The sequence below is a fragment of the Oryctolagus cuniculus genome, chromosome 1 (genome assembly GCF_964237555.1).
Source record: "Oryctolagus cuniculus chromosome 1, mOryCun1.1, whole genome shotgun sequence".
Classification (NCBI taxonomy): Eukaryota; Metazoa; Chordata; class Mammalia; order Lagomorpha; family Leporidae; genus Oryctolagus; species Oryctolagus cuniculus.
Window position 1 is genome coordinate 228,517,487 of NC_091432.1, and position 17,482 is coordinate 228,534,968.

The 17,482-nt window shown below is 42.8% G+C and overlaps 1 protein-coding gene and 1 long non-coding RNA gene across 5 annotated transcripts in view; one reads left to right on the forward strand and one right to left on the reverse strand.

The window, feature by feature from the left end:
- The window catches only part of NR6A1 (nuclear receptor subfamily 6 group A member 1), a 259,827-nt gene that overhangs the window by 130,344 nt on the left and 112,001 nt on the right, over nt 1-17,482 (reverse strand). The gene's annotated exons all lie outside the window — the stretch shown is intronic.
- LOC127489189 (uncharacterized) overlaps nt 8,319-17,482 on the forward strand; it is a 61,611-nt gene continuing 52,447 nt past the window's right edge. Inside the window, exon 1 of the long non-coding RNA XR_007917145.2 lies at nt 8,319-8,656. This is a non-coding gene — a long non-coding RNA (uncharacterized lncRNA). The remainder of the gene's footprint in view (nt 8,657-17,482) is intronic.

Sequence of the window (17,482 nt, forward strand, 5' to 3'; positions counted from 1 at the left end):
GGTCTGGGTGGATGATCTTTCTGATGTGTTGTTGGATTAGACTGGCTAGAATTTTGTTGAGGATTTCTGCATGTATGTTCATCAGGGAAATTGGTCTATAATTCTTTTTCTCTGTTGCATCTTTTTCAGGTTTAGGAGTTAAGGTGATGCTGGCATCATAGGAAGAATCTGGGAGGATTCCCTCCCTTTCAATTGTTTTGAATAACTTGAGAAGAATTGTAGTTAGTTCTTCTTTAAATGTCTGGTAAACTTCAGCAGTGAATCCATCTGGTCCTGGGCTTTTCTTTTTTGGGAGGTCCTTTATTACTGATTCAATTTCTGTCTTGGTTATGGGTATGTTTATGTTTTCTGTGTCTTCACGGCTCAATTTATGTAGGTTGTATGTGTCCAGGAATCTGATTCTGTTTTTAAGGCTCTCAAGTGCATTTTTATTCTATTGAACTCTTCATTTCATTTTGATTTCTCCTTAAGATTTCATTTTCATGAGAGATTTTCTTTCATGTCTTGCATGGATTTCAGTAGCTTGTGCGTTTGTTTTTTATTACTTCTAAGTATTCTTATCAATTTTTTTGAATTCCATTTCTTCTATCGCATTGTCTTCATAATCAAGTGTTGAATTGTCATGTTTGTTCTTTTGGGAGCATCATGTTTTCTTCCTTATTCTTGTTGGATTTTTGCATTTGTTGTTCGGCATTTGTGGAGATACTAATAGGTTTCTTGTTTTGTTTTATCTGCTGTGGCGGCTTTTTTCATTGTACTATGACTATGTAGATAAGTGGGCTGTCTGCTTTCAGTGAATCTCTAGAGGCTTGTGGTGGATGTGGCCAGACAGCTCTATTCAGTTCTTCAGGGTTAAGGACATGCCTAAGGTGACACACCCAAGTTTGGCGAGGTAAATCTTCTCTCTCTCTCTCTTTTTTTTTTTTTAATAAGAAGGGAGGTAATTCCTCTCAGCTGAGCTCTTCTCATCGATGGCAATCAGTGCCTGAGCACTAACCCAACTGAGTATAATATTCGTCTGCTCTGTTCCAAGAACCACACAAAGGATCTGTGCAGTCCTTGGTTAAGTTCAGATTCCCCTGCAATGTCTCTCACCAGGTAGTCAGGGCCACCCGAGCTTGTGGAATCTCCCACCAAGACTACTCAAGTCTCAGCCACATTGAGTTCTCCTGCACACCCTCAGCAGCCCCTCCCCCGCCCCCGCCACAGTCCCGGTTCAGAAGCTCCACACAGTCATTAGGTCTTAGTCTCCTGTTATTACTCTCCACCAGAGTCAGGTTTCTCCCTTCAGCTGATTGCTGGGTGCAGACACAAGCTGATGCAGCTGTTACATATGTCCAAAATGGCACTCACTCTATCAGCTTGTACACCTTTGTAAGGTGACTGGAGAGAGAGAATCGTGTCTGTACTGTCCCTTTTATTTTTTTCTCATCTAGTTAGACTGATATATTTTCCCGCACGGGGCTTCAAGCCTTGTTCCCTCTAGGCTCTTCCTGCCACTTTTCCACCAGTGTCTCAGGCTACTGCAGTCTCGTCTCACCTCACTTTCCAGCGCTGGTGCAGCGGCTCTCGGCTGCTGGAGTTCCAAGCAGTGGGCGCCCATGCCCTCCATGTAGGTCCACTGTGTTCCTCTAATTACGGAAGAGTTTCCTCTGCTGTTTTTTTCCCTAACTCTTCCCTGAGACTACACTCTCTCCACTTTTCTTACAGTATCTTCTCCTGGTGTAGCTCAGCAAGCTCCCTCCCTATTCTGTCATCTTGGAACCCCCCGCATACTGTCCTTTCTACTCCTTAAACCAACTACTCAACCCTAGAGCTCTTTCATCTCTTCTTTCCACTGCCCATTCACAGTTCTACCAGCTCCCTCTATACAATCTGCCTATTTCAGTTCCTCAGAGAGACACACTCCCCAGTACCTGTTCATTAGAGGAGTGTCCCACCCCACTCCACCACATCCCACCCCCTAGTCACTCTGCATCGTCATTACTCAGCTATTTTATTTTCTTCACAGCTTGACTCCTTTAACTTCACAGTGCTTTCATAACTTATTTTTTTTCTCTCTCCACTAAATGTAAGCTCCAACAGAACATTTTGTTTTGTTCTTGACACCTAGAATAGTGCCAGTGCTTTTATTTACACAAACATATAATATATAAAATACAGATATATATATATATACATATATATATACAAACATATATTTTAAACATATACATACAACCACACATATGAGGTTACCTCAACAAGTTCCTGGAGGCAGCGCTGTGGCACAGCAGGTTAAGCCTCCATCTGCAGCACTGGCATCTCATCTAGGTACCGGTTTGAGTTTCAGCTACTCCACTTCCAATCAAGCTCCCTGCTGATGCACCTGAGAAAGCAACAGAGGATGGCCCAAGTCCTTGGACCCCTGCACTCATATGGGAGACCTGCATGAAGTTCCTGGCACCTGGCCTCAGCTTGGCCTACCCCTAGCCACTGTGTCCATTTGGGGAATGAATCAGTGGATGGAAGATATAGCTCTCTCTCTCCCTCCCTCTCTGTAATTCTTTCAATTAATTAAATAAATAAATCTTTTTTTTAAGAAAAAAAAAAGGTCCTAGAAAATGGAATTAAAAGAGAAACTTATTCTGGTGCCCAAAAATCCCCCTTGAAATTCACACATATGGGGCATTGTGGTGCAGCATCCAATATGGCATCCAATATGGGCACCAGTTCAAGTCCCAGTTGCTCCACTCCCAATCCAGCTCCCTGTTAATAGGCCTGGGAAAGCGGCATAGGATGGCCCAAGTCTTTAGATCTCCATGTGGGAGACTTGAATGGAATTCCTGCTTCCTGGCCTCAGCTTGGCACTGCGCTGGCCATTGTGGCCATTTAGGGAGTGAACCAGAGGTTGGAAGATCTGTCTGTTTCTCTCTATGTGTGTAACTCTGCCTTTCAAATAAATAAATATTTAAAAACAAAAAAATCCAGACGTAGTTTTTACATAATATGCATTTTGCACACACTTTTTGAAGCACCCTCATATATGTTAGAATTTAACTGCACTTTCAGAATAGCATGTCAAAGACCATGGGAGAATGCCTATAAACAGAGTTCAGTAGCAGACTCTGTAAAAGATCCAAGCTAGGCCGATGCTGTGGCTCAACAGGCTAATCCTCCACCTGCGGTGCAGGCACACCGGGTTCTAGTCCCGGTCGGGGAGCCAGATTCTGTCCCGGTCCCTCCACTTCCAGTCCAGCTCTCCTCTGTGGCCTGGGAGTGCAGTGGAGGATGGCCCAAGTCTGTGGGCCCTGCACCTGCATGGAAGACCAGGAAAAGCACCTGGCTCCTGGCTTCAGATCAGCGCGGTGCGCCAGCAGCAGTTTGAGTTCCAGCTGTTCCACTTTTTTTTTTTTTTTTTTTTGGACAGGCAGAGTGGACAGTGAGAGAGACAGAGAGAAAGGTCTTCCTTTGCCGTTGGTTCACCCTCCAATGGCCACCGCGGCCGGCTGGCGCCGCAAGGCGGAGGATTAGCCTAGTGAGCTGCAGCGCCGGCCTGTTCCACTTCTGATCCAGCTCCCTGTTAATATGTATGGGAAAGCAGTGCATGATATTGGAGGCTTGAATGGAGTTCCTGGACCCTGGTTTTGGCCTGGCCCAGCCGTGGCTGTTGCAGCCTTTTGGGGAGTAAACCAGCAGATGGAAGATACCTCTGTCTTTCTCTCTGTCTCTTCCTCCACCTCTCTGACATTCTGCCTTTCAAACAAATAAATAAATTTTAAGAACCAAAAAAATTCCAAATCACTAATGTGCCTGGCTTTCCTCTTAGACCAATGAAAGAATGACTATTTGATTTGGAACCAGTATTAGGGCTACATCTTATGTTTCCAAGCCCACTGATCATCTCCTCACTATGAAGTCTGCCTCTTGCATAATGGCTCTGGAACCAAAAGAGATAAGTGTTCCAATACCAATTACAGGGGCTGGTGTAGTAGCACAATGGGTTAAGCTACCACCTTCAATGTTGGCATCCCATATCAGTGACAGTTCAAGCCCTAGCTGCTCCCATTCCAATCCAGCTCCCTGCTGATCCAGCTCCCCTGGGAAAGCAGCAGAGGATGGCCTAAGCCTTTGGGACCCTGAACCCACATGGGAGACTCAGACACAGTTTCTGGTTCCTGGCTTCAGCCTGACCCAGCCCTGGCCATTGTGGCCATTTGGGAAATGAATCAGCAGACAGAAAGAGTCATAGAAGGCAAGAGACAGAGAGCAAGAGCAAGCGAGAGCGAGCAAGCGAGCAAGAGAGAGAGAGAAAGGTCTTCCTTCAGTTGGTTCATCCCCCAAGTAGCCACCACGGCTGGCACGCTGCACCGATCTAAAGCCAGGAACCAGGTGCCTCCTCCTGGTCCCCCATGTGAGCGCAGGGCCCAAGGACTTGGGCCATCCTCCACTGCCTTCCCGGGCCACAGCAGAGAGCTGGAGTGGAAGAGGAGCAACTGGGACAGAATCCGGCGCCCCAACTGGGACTAGAACCTGGTGTGCCAGCACCGCAGGTGGAGGATTACCCTAGTGAGCCATGGCGCCGGCCTCCAGTTAATATTTATTAATGTCTACTTAATAAAAGGCCTTATACAAGAGACATAGGCATAATTCAAGAGAAATTGTCCATAGTTCTGGCCCAAGAAGAGTTCCCGGTTTAAGAGAAGAGATCAACTCATAAACAATAAGTATAGCGAGCCAGCGCCGTGGCTCACTAGGCTAATCCTCCGCCTGCGGCACTGGCACACCAGGTCCTAGTCCTGGTCAGGGCGCCGGATTCTGTCCCGGTTGCCCCTCTTCCAGGCCAGCTCTCTGCTGTGGCCAGGGAGTGCAGTGGAGGATGGCCCAAGTGCTTGGGTCCTGCACCCCATGGGAGACCAGGAGAAGCACCTGGCTCCTGCCTTCAGATCAGCGTGGTGCGCCGGCCATAGCGCACCGGCCGCAGTGGCCATTGGAGGGTGAACCAACGGCAAAGGAAGACCTTTCTCTCTCTCTCTCACTGAACACTCTGCCTGTAAAATAAATAAATAAATAAATAAGTATAGTGGAATTAGTAGGAGTGTTGTATGTATTGTGTTTCATATAAGAAGGCTGACAAGAATCTTCCCTTTTCTAGCAAACCTGATGTTAGGGACTAGGTAGTCTCCAGAGTTTAAAGGCACATCAAAAAAACAAACAAACAAACAAACAAACAAACAAAAAAAAACTAAAACACTTCCAACTTGTAACATGAAAAGAGCTCCTGAGAGGGGTGAAAGTAGTTCTGTAAAACAGCCCTTACAAGATTTTAAGAATTGTCAAGAATATCCATTTAGCCAAAAAGGGAAAGTAACTCATGACTACCGACAAATGAATGGATAAACAAAATGAAGTCTACAATGGAATGTTATTTAGTCCTAAGAACTAAGAAGGGGTGGCTATCTGGCACAGCAGTTAAGATTGCCAACACTGGAGTGCCTAGGTTGAGTCCCAGTTCTGCTCCCAATTCCAGCTTCCTACTAATGTGTACCCAAGGAGGCAGCAGGTGATTGCTCAAGTATTTGGGTCCCTGCTACCCACTGAGTCCCCAACTCCTGGCTTCAGTCTGGCCCAACCTGCAGCTGTTGAGAGCATCTGGCGAGTGAACCAGTGTATGGCAGATATATGTGTCTCTCTCCCTGTCCTTCAAATAAAATAAATAATTTTTTAAGGTAAAGAAATTCTGACATGCTGTAACATGGATGAACCTTGAGGACAGTATCCTGAGTGAAATAAGATAGTCATAAAAGGATATTGAGATTATCTAGAGTAGTCAACTTTATAGAGACGAATAATAGAAGTGGGGAGTGAAGAATGGGAACTTAGTATTTCACAGGTAGAGAGTTCTGGTTTTGCAAGATGAGTAGAGTTCTAGAGGTAGAGAGTGGAGATGGCTGTGCAACAATGTGAATGTATTTAATGTCAAACAACCACATACTTAAAAATGATTAAAGGGGGTGGGGGTGAAGCAGTGTTTTTGGTGCAGCAAGTTAAGCCACCACCTGCAATGTTGGCATCCCATGTGTCTCTGCTGCTCCACTTCTAATCCAGCTCCCTGCTAATGTGCCTGGGAAAGCAGCAGAGGATGGCCCAAGTGCTTGGGCCCATGCAACCATTTGTGAGATCAAGAAGAATCTCCAGGTTGGCACCATGGCTCACTAGGCTAATCCTCCACCTGTGGCGCTGGCACTCCGGGTTCTAGTCCTGGTCGGGGTGCTGGATTCTGTCCCGGTTGCCCCTCTTCCAGGCCAGCTCTCTGCTGTGGCCCGGGAGTGCAGTGGAGGATGGCCCAAGTGCTTGGGCCCTGCACCCACATGGGAGACCAAGAAGGAAGCACCTGGCTCCTGGCTTCGGATCGGTGCAGCACGCCAGCCGTAGTGGCCATTTGGGGGGTGAACCAACTGAAGGAAGACCTTTCTCTCTCACTGTCTAACTCTGCCTGTCAAAATAAATAAATAAGAATCATCATCTCCAGGCTCCTCACTTCAACCTGGCCCAGCCTCAGCTGTTGTAGCTACTGCAGGAATTAACCAGTGGACGGAAGACCTTTCTCTCTGTCTCTCCCTGACCCTCTCAAAATGGTAAATGTTGTATTATATATATATATATATATATATATATATATATATATATTACCACAACTTTAAAAAAATGATTTCTGGCTTACAAAAAGAGAATGTCCATCTCCTCTGTGATCATCCTTACATATGATAGCATATCAACTCAGCTTTTCCCAGATCATGATATAAGAATTTGGGATAACACTCATGCAGAAGATGCTGTATTACTAACAACCGAATATATATATGTATATATTATATATATATATTTTTAAATTTATTTATTTGAGAGGCAGTTACAGAGAGGGGGTGAGGGAGAGACACAGAGAGAGAATCTCATCTGCTGGTTCACTCCCCAAATGGCCTGCCAACAGCCTGGGCTGGGCCAGGCTGAGGCCAAGAGCCAGAAGCCAGGAGCCAGGAGCCTCAGTCTGGTCTCCCATGTGGATGCAGGGGATGGCCCAAATGCTCAGGCGCATTCACAGGGAGCTGGATTGGAAGTGGAGCAACTATGACACGAACCAGCACCTATATGGGATGCCAGTGCTACAGGCACCAGCTAAACCTCCTAAGCCACAGCTCTGGCCCCAACATAAAAAATTAAAGTACATAAATATATACCCCAGAATTTAAAGCAAAATAAACATGCTATACATTAACCATGAAATTATTTCAACAAGTGTGAGAGGCAGAAAATAAACCCAAGTATTTGTAGGTCTAAATACCAATTTAGGACTATATAAGCTAATTCCTAAGGAGACAAGAAAGTACATGCGGAAAAAATAATTACATCATATAAGGCAGGTTCATATATTAGAGTCATGTTCTCATAATGCAACGTTATTGCTTCAAATTTAAAAACTGTGTCAACCTGCATTAAATAAAGCAACTGCACTATACTGAGCAAAAATGTCACATTGACATTCCTGTACAATGACCTGGTTTCCCAGTAGTCCAGAAAGATGGGAATAAAATCCTAAGGACTCTAGTTCAGACAGACTGAAGAGAGCAGAGTGTGGCTGTCTTATGATTAAAGGCTATGGTACAGCTCAGTGCGGTCCATGCTTTCGTAGCTTACCCCCGGCAGTCCTCTATAAGCACTGGGATAAGAGTGACAGCCTCACAAAAGGGGTAATAAGAGATAAAGCTTCTTCCTAGATTGTTCAAAGACTGCAGAACCCAAAACTCCAAGTTCTCTGTTGTCTATCCATCCAATTTTCACTAAGAGTAATTTACATTATCCAGAAGCTTCAAAGTCAATTGCCACTTTTGGTTTTACCTTATCAAACCCATAAAAACAGGACTAGGGAGTGATTTGGATAGAACTACAATACATTCTCAAATCAAATAACTGATTTAAGTTAGAGCCAAGTTCATCAACAGTAGGATGACCTAGGATTCAGGCAGTCACCTGTCTTCTTGCATTTCAGAAAGACTAGCATTACTCCAGACACAAGTCCATAGGTGTAAGCAACCTCTGTGTGGGTAATGCCATCAAACAAAAGCAACACCTTCAAAGTCTCTCAGTGACTAGAGGCAGCCAGACACTCAAACTGCCAGCCCTGAATTACGGCCTCTGAATGGTGAGGGCTTCACATTTCACCGATCAGGGCACAGCCCAATCAGAAGACAAACCCCTGCACTGCCAGGGACCAGCAAATCCGCTTTCTTCCAGTGTGCACATGACTGAATGTGCTTCTGTCCATCATCTGGGTCATATATAGTTCAATGCGAGCTGAGCAGACAGGGCTGCGAAGAAATCTGGCGCGGTTCAATACCTCGTCTAGCTTGGGTTCCAGTGTCTTTTTTTTTTTTTTTTTTTTTTTTTTTAACTGACAAACTCATTTCTCTACTGGGACAGGATGCTGTGCTGGCTGGAAGTTCCATTTCTACAGCAAGAATCCTATCTGAAGCACAGAAGTTGTCCTCTAGCCACAGCAGCTCGAACTTTTTTGATTGTTGTTGCTGCTTTCTCCCATCACCCCCATCCCCTTTTGACAAAGATCCAACTGTAAAAAGTCTTACGTAACAGTTCAGGACTACTTCGGTTCTTTTACTGGGTAAGCACTTTCAATTTTTTTTAACTGAAAACCATTTTAAAATTGAATCTGTTGAGAGGCTTGACTAAAATCTTTTAAGTAATTTGTGTCGTGAAATACTGTCAGTGGATTTTTTAGTCTCATTTCTGCACGTGCTCCTTTGTTCTCAGAACAGAAGCTTTTTATACACACCCCATAACGCAGCTGGAGAAGAGTTATGAAGTCAGTTATTATAAGAAACACAAAGGTTGCTTTGCATTCTTTGCCTTCAGATCATTAACTGTGTATTTGTCTTCTTAAAACAGTATTTAAAGAAGGAAAAATTTCACAAAAGAATAAACTGTTGGAGAATCTAGCAAAGTTTGAAGTTTTTACCACCTTTTTTATCTGCAGTTTCGGGTGGCTAACACTTGTGCTGCCTGGGGCAGTGGGGGTAGAGTCAAGCATAGACAGAGAGGAACTAAGCCAGACATGGACAAAGGCATGAGCCAAAACCAGACAGTCCTGGCCGGTCGATAGGCCAGCAGTGGGTGAGACAGGTCAGCCAGCTGCGGGGGTGGGAGGAGGGGGAAAGGGGCATGGATGTGTGAGGTGCTCATGCGTGCGATCGTGACTAGATTCTGAAACTGCCAGCCATTTTCCTAGCTATGCTTTGTGCAATCTAAAGGAATGCATCTCCTCTGAAGCAGTCATGCCACAGCCCAGTGAGAGAGAGGAGTCTGATAAATACCACAACACAGGGAATCAGAAAATACTGGGAACTGGGGTGGGCAAGAGAGAATGCAGAGGGTGTGGAAATTTTTTAGTGATCTGGAATGTGTTGAGTGACAGGAAGTGCCCCCAAGGGCCCCCCCAACCAACTCTTCTCAGTCGCGCCTGCTTTTGTCTAACTCTTGTAATCTACACACTACTGCTTACAAAGCTGTCTGAGTTTAAGACAAAAAGAAACATAAAAGGCTCCCAGTTTCATAGTACCTATGATATGCCAGGAATGTAAAAGCATGGCCCTTCAAACTGTGGACTTTTTTTCATGTGTACATTAGAAAGATAAAATGATTTTCCATGGATGAGAATTATGAATTATAGTCCAGGTTCCAAATCTCATTTTTCTAAACGAAATCTTGATTCTCCTATACTTACAAATGCTTAGGTTGGTTCCTAATTTGAAGACTTGTTTTGTTTGGTTAATACATTACATTTGAAGTTGTTTCTTCTTTTTATAAATATGGACTTTATGAGGAAAAAATACAAAGCACGTAAGCAGAATGGAGCCCCCCCCCCCCCCAAAAAAAAAACCAGAATTTTTTCCCTTTATTGGTTGTAAAGTGTTTTAAAGGGTTAGTCTCTTGGAAAAAGCAGTTCTCTCTTACTTTTGGCATGGATGCTACAAAGGTAACATTATACTATAATAATTGTAAGGTAGAAACTTTTGAGAGAAAATAATAGTGTTCAAGGTGAAAAACAACTACCATTTTCCCAAACTTTCATATGATCAACAGAAACACTAAAACTTGAGAGAAAAGTAGCCAAATAATTACACAGCTAGCCCTACTTAGGGGGTATGAAATGGAAATTTAAGAGAAAATAAAATGATACTTGGGAATGTTTCTGCCTCCTACCACAAAGGACGTTAGTGGTCAGCCTAGGAGTTAATCTTTCCTAGCGTGGCTCTGAGCCTGCCGAGCAGACGTTATTCACATGACGATTCGAAAAGTCCATTCATATATCTCACTACCTGGATTTGAATAGAAACCAGACAGCAATTCTTTAGTTCCAGCCACCATTCGCCCCACTGGACAATAGCGATTTGTTAGCACAGAGTCACAGGCTGTGGGACACAAAGCTTGGAGCTGCAGAAAGATGGGGGACTCAGAGAGCAGGAAATTACAGGCTCGGTGCACTCCTGGCAGCTCTGAGAATACAAAAAAAAGAGAGAGAGAGAAAGAAGAAGAAGAGAAAAAGGAAGAAAGAAAAGAAAAAGGAAAAAAAAAAGGCAACACAGAAATGCCATGTTTAAGAGCTACTTCTAGCTTTTTTCTACCACCTCCAATGTCATAAAAGCTCTATTGTTGGAGTACATAAAGTCACGAGTCCCATGTGCTCTTTTCTCACTACAGGGAACTTCATTCAATGCCCTGGCACAGTCAGAAATATCAAAAGCATCCAGAGTTGATTAGTTGCATGCTCTGGTAAAAAGGAGAGCAGCATTCCACAAATAAAGTGTCAGAGAAGAAAACACACTGAAGTGACAAATAATAGAATGAGTATCTTTAAAAAACTATTTAATAGTACCAGACAATCAGAATAAAAGCAAATACATCAACAACTCAAGAATATTAATGTTCCTATAAAATATTATATAAAATATATTTTAATTCCACCAAAAGTTTCTTTGGAAAACATGTACAAATTTAAAAACTACTTATATAGAAAACCTCTGAGTTCTGGGTTGTGTGTTCCAAAACAAAGAATTAAATTCAAAATTCCGGGACTTATTTTGGAATGTTAAAGTAGAAAACTACATTTGCTTTTGTTGATCACCATATTATTCTAGCCTCAACGCTAAATTATGAAATTGTTTCAACTTTTTTGAGAGCTAAAAACTAATATTAATAAATATTCTAAGTGGAAGAGGAAAGATAATTCTCCAATCTCAACTAATGAGTAGAGGAAGCAGTTCATGGGTTCTTATCTAGGCCGTCATGCTGCAACTAAGCACCAACAGGCCAGGCTGTTGTTCATTCCAGCAGGAGAAGGTGATGCTGCACAAGGAAGCTAAGAATAGTTTTGTCTTCTATCCAAATCATAAATTATATTATATTCTAAAGATGCATCAAATGAGATCACAAATGATCAAAAAGTATTTTGTAAACAGGAACTCATCTATTCTATTCAGTCCCCTGATATTACAGTTTTAAGTTGAACACATGCCAGATTTGATGTTGCTGGAAAACCAATCAGTAACCTTTAAACTATCAATGAGTTTCTTTAAATTCTTTCATTACTCATCAGATAAAAATATCAGTTACTACCTCAAACTGTGCTATCTATTATGGCAGCCACTAACCACATGTGGCCATTTTGATTTAAATCAATCAGATTAAATATAACAGAAAATTTAGTTTTGCAGGCACAATAGTCACACATTCATGCATGAATGGCCTCATGTAACTAGTGGCTATTATACCGGATGGTCTAATATGCAGAAAGTACTACTGGTCAGCACTGACTTAGATAGAAATAACTTTCAACATACCTGTCTTCAACTAAAAATCCAGCTGAACATAAAACAATCTCTAAGAAAAAATTATAATAATAAGATAGCTAGTGCCATGATACTTGAGATATGCCTAGAAACCAGAGAAGGGGGTCCAGATCCTCTGTCCACCCTCTTTGGTCTGTGATAAAGAAGTGATAAAGAACATTAAAGACAGTAATAGTGGATAACAGGTAATGGCCAGAGTAAATGAAATGCTCCAATGTGGTACTAATTCATCAACAAAAAGCCTCTCCTCAACATGCCAGGCAACTAATTCTATAGTCTCTCTCACAGTATCGCTATTATGGATAATATGGATTATAACAAAGAACAAGGGCCTGGTAATCACATGTGCCTTCCAATTTATTAGCTAGATGATAATCAGGCAAACTAGTTTACTTCTTGGAGACTTAGTATCCTTATCTGAAAAATGGGGAAATAACCACCCTGTAGAATGTATGGAATGACTCACAATAAATATTGTAAAGCATCTAGTAAGCAACAGGCATAGTAGAAATTTTATAAAGAGCAGCTATATTTTTATAAAGAGCAGCTATATTATTTCCCCCTTAAATCTTTATAAGATGTTTTCTTGTAAATAGACAGATACTATTCAAAACATAAGGCAAGCTTTCATAATCAAATGTTCTAAAATACTGACATCAGCAATTCAGTTTGAGTAAAATGGAAATATCTGGACACTGGATAGCTTTTCCTAGCTATCTGACTCTGCCAGAAAAATCTCAAGTCATAGTTGGATTAAATAACCAGCACGGGCACTGGGCACTCACAACCTTATATTTATGTATCTGGGCTTAGATGTTAGATAAAAGACAATGTCCTATGGCTAAACAGTCAACTCCAATCTGCCAAGGGGTGCATGTACATATTAACTGCGTACAAAGTAACGGTTTCCAAATACTGGGATCCTTATGCCTATTCAGGAAAATACTATTTTGGAATGCAGTTGTAAGAAAGCTATCCTGGCCAGCGCCGCGGCTCAATAGGCTAATCCTCCGCCTTGCGGCGCCGGCACACCGGGTTCTAGTCCCGGTCGGGGAGCCGGATTCTGTCCCGGTTGCCCCTCTTCCAGGCCAACTCTCTGCTGTGGCCAGGGAGTGCAGTGGAGGATGGCCCAAGTGCTTGGGCCCTGCACCCCATGGGAGACCAGGAAAAGCACCTGGCTCCTGCCATCAGATCAGCGTGGTGCGCCGGCCACAGTGCGCCAGCCGTGGCAGCCATTGGAGGGTGAACCAACGGCAAAGGAAGACCTTTCTCTCTGTCTCTCTCTCTCACTGTCCACTCTGCCTGTCAAAAAAAAAAAAAAAAAAAAAAAAAAAAAAAAAAAAAAAGAAGAAGAAAAGAAAGAAAGCAAGCAAGCAAGCTATCCTTCCTACTGAGGTGACAGGAGTATACAAAAATACATAGAGGGAAATCGTCAAAGAAATTATGTATTGGAGCTCTTTTTCAGGAAACATTTAAACATCTAGATTATAACAGTAGTACTGAACTGGTAAAATGTTCAGTGCCTTATGGTCTTCAATTATAGTAAACTTGACTTATAGTCAAGACTGGATGCAATGAGTGGTACTTCCTCAAGACTTTCAGAAATTAAAAATAAAGAATAAAGAAAAAATAAAGAAAAAAAAAAAAAACACCAACAAAGTACTTATATCATGACAACTCTTAACCACCAAAACTGACATCAAATGAACTGGCTGTGATAAACCTGGACATGAGGTTCTTAAGATCCCGATGCCATTCTTGGGCCAGCGCTGTGGCTCACTTGGTTAAACCTCCGCCTGTGGCGCTGGCATCCCATATGGGCGCCGGGTTCTAGTCCCGGTTGCTCCTCTTCCAGTCCAGCTCTCTGCTGTGGCCCGGGAGGGCAGTGGAGGATGGCCCAAGTGCTTGGGTTCCTGCACACATATGGGAGACCAGAAAGAAGCTCCTGGCTCGGATCAGCATAGCTCTGGCCATGGCAGCCATTTGGGGAGTGAACCAGCAGAAGGAAGACCTTTGTCTCTCTCTCTCTCACAGTCTATAACTCTACCTGTCAAATTAAAAAAAAAAAAAAAAAAGATCCCAATGCCATTCTCAACCTATCCTATACCTGCTTTGTGCAAGAAACATGGGTTATATGGTTAAGTGGACATGAGCAGAATCTTGGCTCTACCACTTATTTACTATGGAATATTGAGTAAGTGTCTTCCTCACTTTATTGCAAATTCTAAATCCATAGCAAATATTAATACCTTCCTGTCAGGTTGTTTTAAGGCTCAAGGATCATGTATATAAAACACTCAACACTATTCCTGGCACATAAAAACTACTCAGTAAATACCAATTCTGTGAAAACTCAGTAAAGGTTTGAGGTCCAATTTATTGTCTGCAAGCCTTCCCAGATATAAGGAATGAATATAGAAGGGTTCCAGACTAATCCACAGCACAGGCCATCCTCTGTTTAAAAATCAAATTAAGACAAATATGTGAATGTAAAAAATGTATCAAAGTTGTATAAAGTACCTAAGTCTTAGAAACATGAACACTGAATGAACAGACTAGATTAATAAAGGAAAACTATTATCTGGAAAGTGAAGTAGAACATCAGATTTTAATAATGTAAATTAAAATTTAATGCTGGCCAGCGCTGTGGCTCACTTGGCTAATCCTCCGTCTGAGGCGCCGGCACCCCGGATGCCAGTCCTGGTTGGGGCGCCTGGTACTATTCCTGGTTGCTCCTCTTTCAGTCCATCTCTCTGCTGTGTCCCAGGAGGGCAGAGGAGGATGGCCCAAGTGCTTGGGTCCCTGCATCCGCATGGGAGACCAGGAGGAAGTACTCGGCTCTTGGCTTCGGATCGGCGCGGCGCCAGCCGTAGCAGCCATTAGGGGAGTGAACCAACTAAAGGAAGACCTTTCTCTCTGTCTCTCTCTCAATGTCTATAACTCTCTCTCTCTGTCTCTCTCTAACTCTGCCTGGCAAAAAAAAAAAAAAAAAAAAAAAAGCTGATACAAATTTAGGACTATTAAGTACAAAAAACAAAGAACCATTAATACTTCTTGGAGATTTTTTAGAACAATTTCTTCTAACTCTTCTTGGTGATTAAAACAAAAACATGAAAGTCCTAAAATATCATCCATGGGTAAATTAACATACCCTCCTGAGGCATAGCAAAGAAAATTCATGTCTTCTAAAAATGAAGATTTAAAAATACTTCTCAGGCCAGATATTTTCTGACTATATCTATGGACTCATTTTAAAAAAAGAGATTTATTTATTTATTTATTTGAAAGACAGAGTAACACACAGAGAAAAAGAGAGGGAGAGAGACAGAGAGGTCATCCATCTGCTGGTTCACTCCCCAGATGGCCACAATGGCCAGAGCTATGCTGACCCAAAGCCAGGAACCAGGAGCTTCTTACAGGTCTCACATGGGGGTGCAGGGGTCCAGGAACTTGGACCATCTTCTACTGCTTTCCAGGCCATAACAGAGAGCTGGATCGGAAGTGGAGCAGCCTGGACTCAAGCTGGCACCCATTTAGGATGATGGCACTGCAGGCGGCGGTTTTACCCACTATGCCATGCGCCAGCCTCTGGACTCATTTTTAAAGTTGAAAATAATCCAGGGGCTGATGCTGTGTTATAGCGGGTAAAGCCGCCACATGTAATGCCGTCATCCCATATGGGTGCCAGTTTGAGTCCAGGATGCTCCACTTCCAATCCAGCTCTCTGCTATGGCGTAAGAAAGCAATAGAAGATGGCCCAAGTCCTTGGGCCCCTGCACCTGCATGGGAGACCCAGAAGCAGCTCCTGGCTCCTGACTTCAGACTGGGGCAGCTCCAGCTGTTGTGGCCATTTGGGGAGTGAACCAGTGGATGAAAGATCTCTCTCTCTCTGCCTCTGCCCCTTTGAAACTATGCTTTTCAAATAAATAAATAAATCTTACCCCCCCCAAAAAAAGAAGAGAAAAAGAAAAAAATAATCCAGAGAAAAACAAAGAATAGTAGGTGTTTCTTAATGATGCTGAATAACTAAAAATAATGGACATGCCACATAGCTTTTCAAAGTATGTAAAGCAGATTTTCTAAAGCAAACAGCAGAACTGTACAGGAGACAGTGTCGAGAAAAAGGGAAACCTAAAAGGTAGAGTTTTCTCCCAGAAACTGGCTGGACTATATTAGATGTCTTTTTTTTTTTTTTAAGATTTTTATTTATTTATTTATTTGAGAGGTAGAGCTACAGAGAGGGAGAGAAAAAGGTCTTGATCTGCTGTTCATTCCCCAAATGGCTGCAACAGCTGGAGCTGAACTGATTCGAAGCCAGAAGCTAGGAGCTTTTTCTGGTTCTCCCACACAGGTGCAAGGGCCCAAGGACTTGGGCCATCTTCCATGGCTTTTCCAAGCTATAGCAGAGAGCTTGATCAGAAAAGGAGCAGCTGGGACATGAACTGGTACTCAGATGGAATGCTGGTGCTGCAGTCGGAGGCTTAACTCACTATGCCACAGTGTCAGCCCCTAGGTATCTTCTCTTAGCTCTGCCACTAACTAACCAGTAACTTTTCACAAGCCACTTGTCTTCAAATCTGTTACCAGTAGTAGTGCAAAGAACACATTCATACTAGAGATTAAGGACATATACTACTTAAAGGAGAGAATCTGGATTTGCCAGATGGTATTCAGATTTAGTCTCTCTAATACCTCAACATAATAAAGTGTTTCACAAGAACACTTAAATACATACATAAATAAAAGACTAGTATTTCCATGGGTGCTATCATCTTTGATAAATAAAACACAAAAGATGTTCAGAGGAAAGGTTGAGATCCTCAGCAGATGGGTCTAGGTCCTTAGTAAATGGTAATCAAGTATAACCATTTTCTCTGATCATTCATTCATAATATATAAGCTCCCAATATTCATCACTCAGTGTTGGACCCAGTCTGAATGGTGAACGAAACAGATACACTAGCCTCACCTCACAGAGCTAGCAAGATATAAATTGAGATGACCATGGGCTAGAAGTCATACTATTGAAAGTACAGTAAGGATGAATTGGAACTAGAGCAGCCAGGACTCAAATTGGCAACCATAAGGGATACCAGCGCCTCAGGTGGATACTTAACCTACTATGCCACAGCGCCGGCCCATTTTGGGAAACTGCCTTGCCTAGTAAAAATGCACACAGCTCCCTTTGATTCAAGCAAAGAGATATGCTAAAGGCTCTTAACAGACTTTTCAATGGAGTCACGAAGGCATTAAGAAAATAAAATACCCTCAAATACATAGGCTGGTTTCACAATGACCACTGTAGCTGGAGTAAACCACTATCTAATTTTTTTTTCTTAAAGAGATGTTTATTTGAAAAGCAGACATGCACACAAGAGAGATCATCTATATACTGGTTCATTTCCCAAATGGCTGCAATGGCCAGAACTGGGCCAGGCAGAAGCCTGAAACACCATCTGAGTTTCCTAAGTGGGTGACAGGGGCCCAAGCACTTGTGCCATCATCTGCTGCTTTCACAGACACTGATTAGCAGGGAGTTGGATAGGAAGTGGAGCAGTGGGGATTCAAACTGGTGCTTAAAT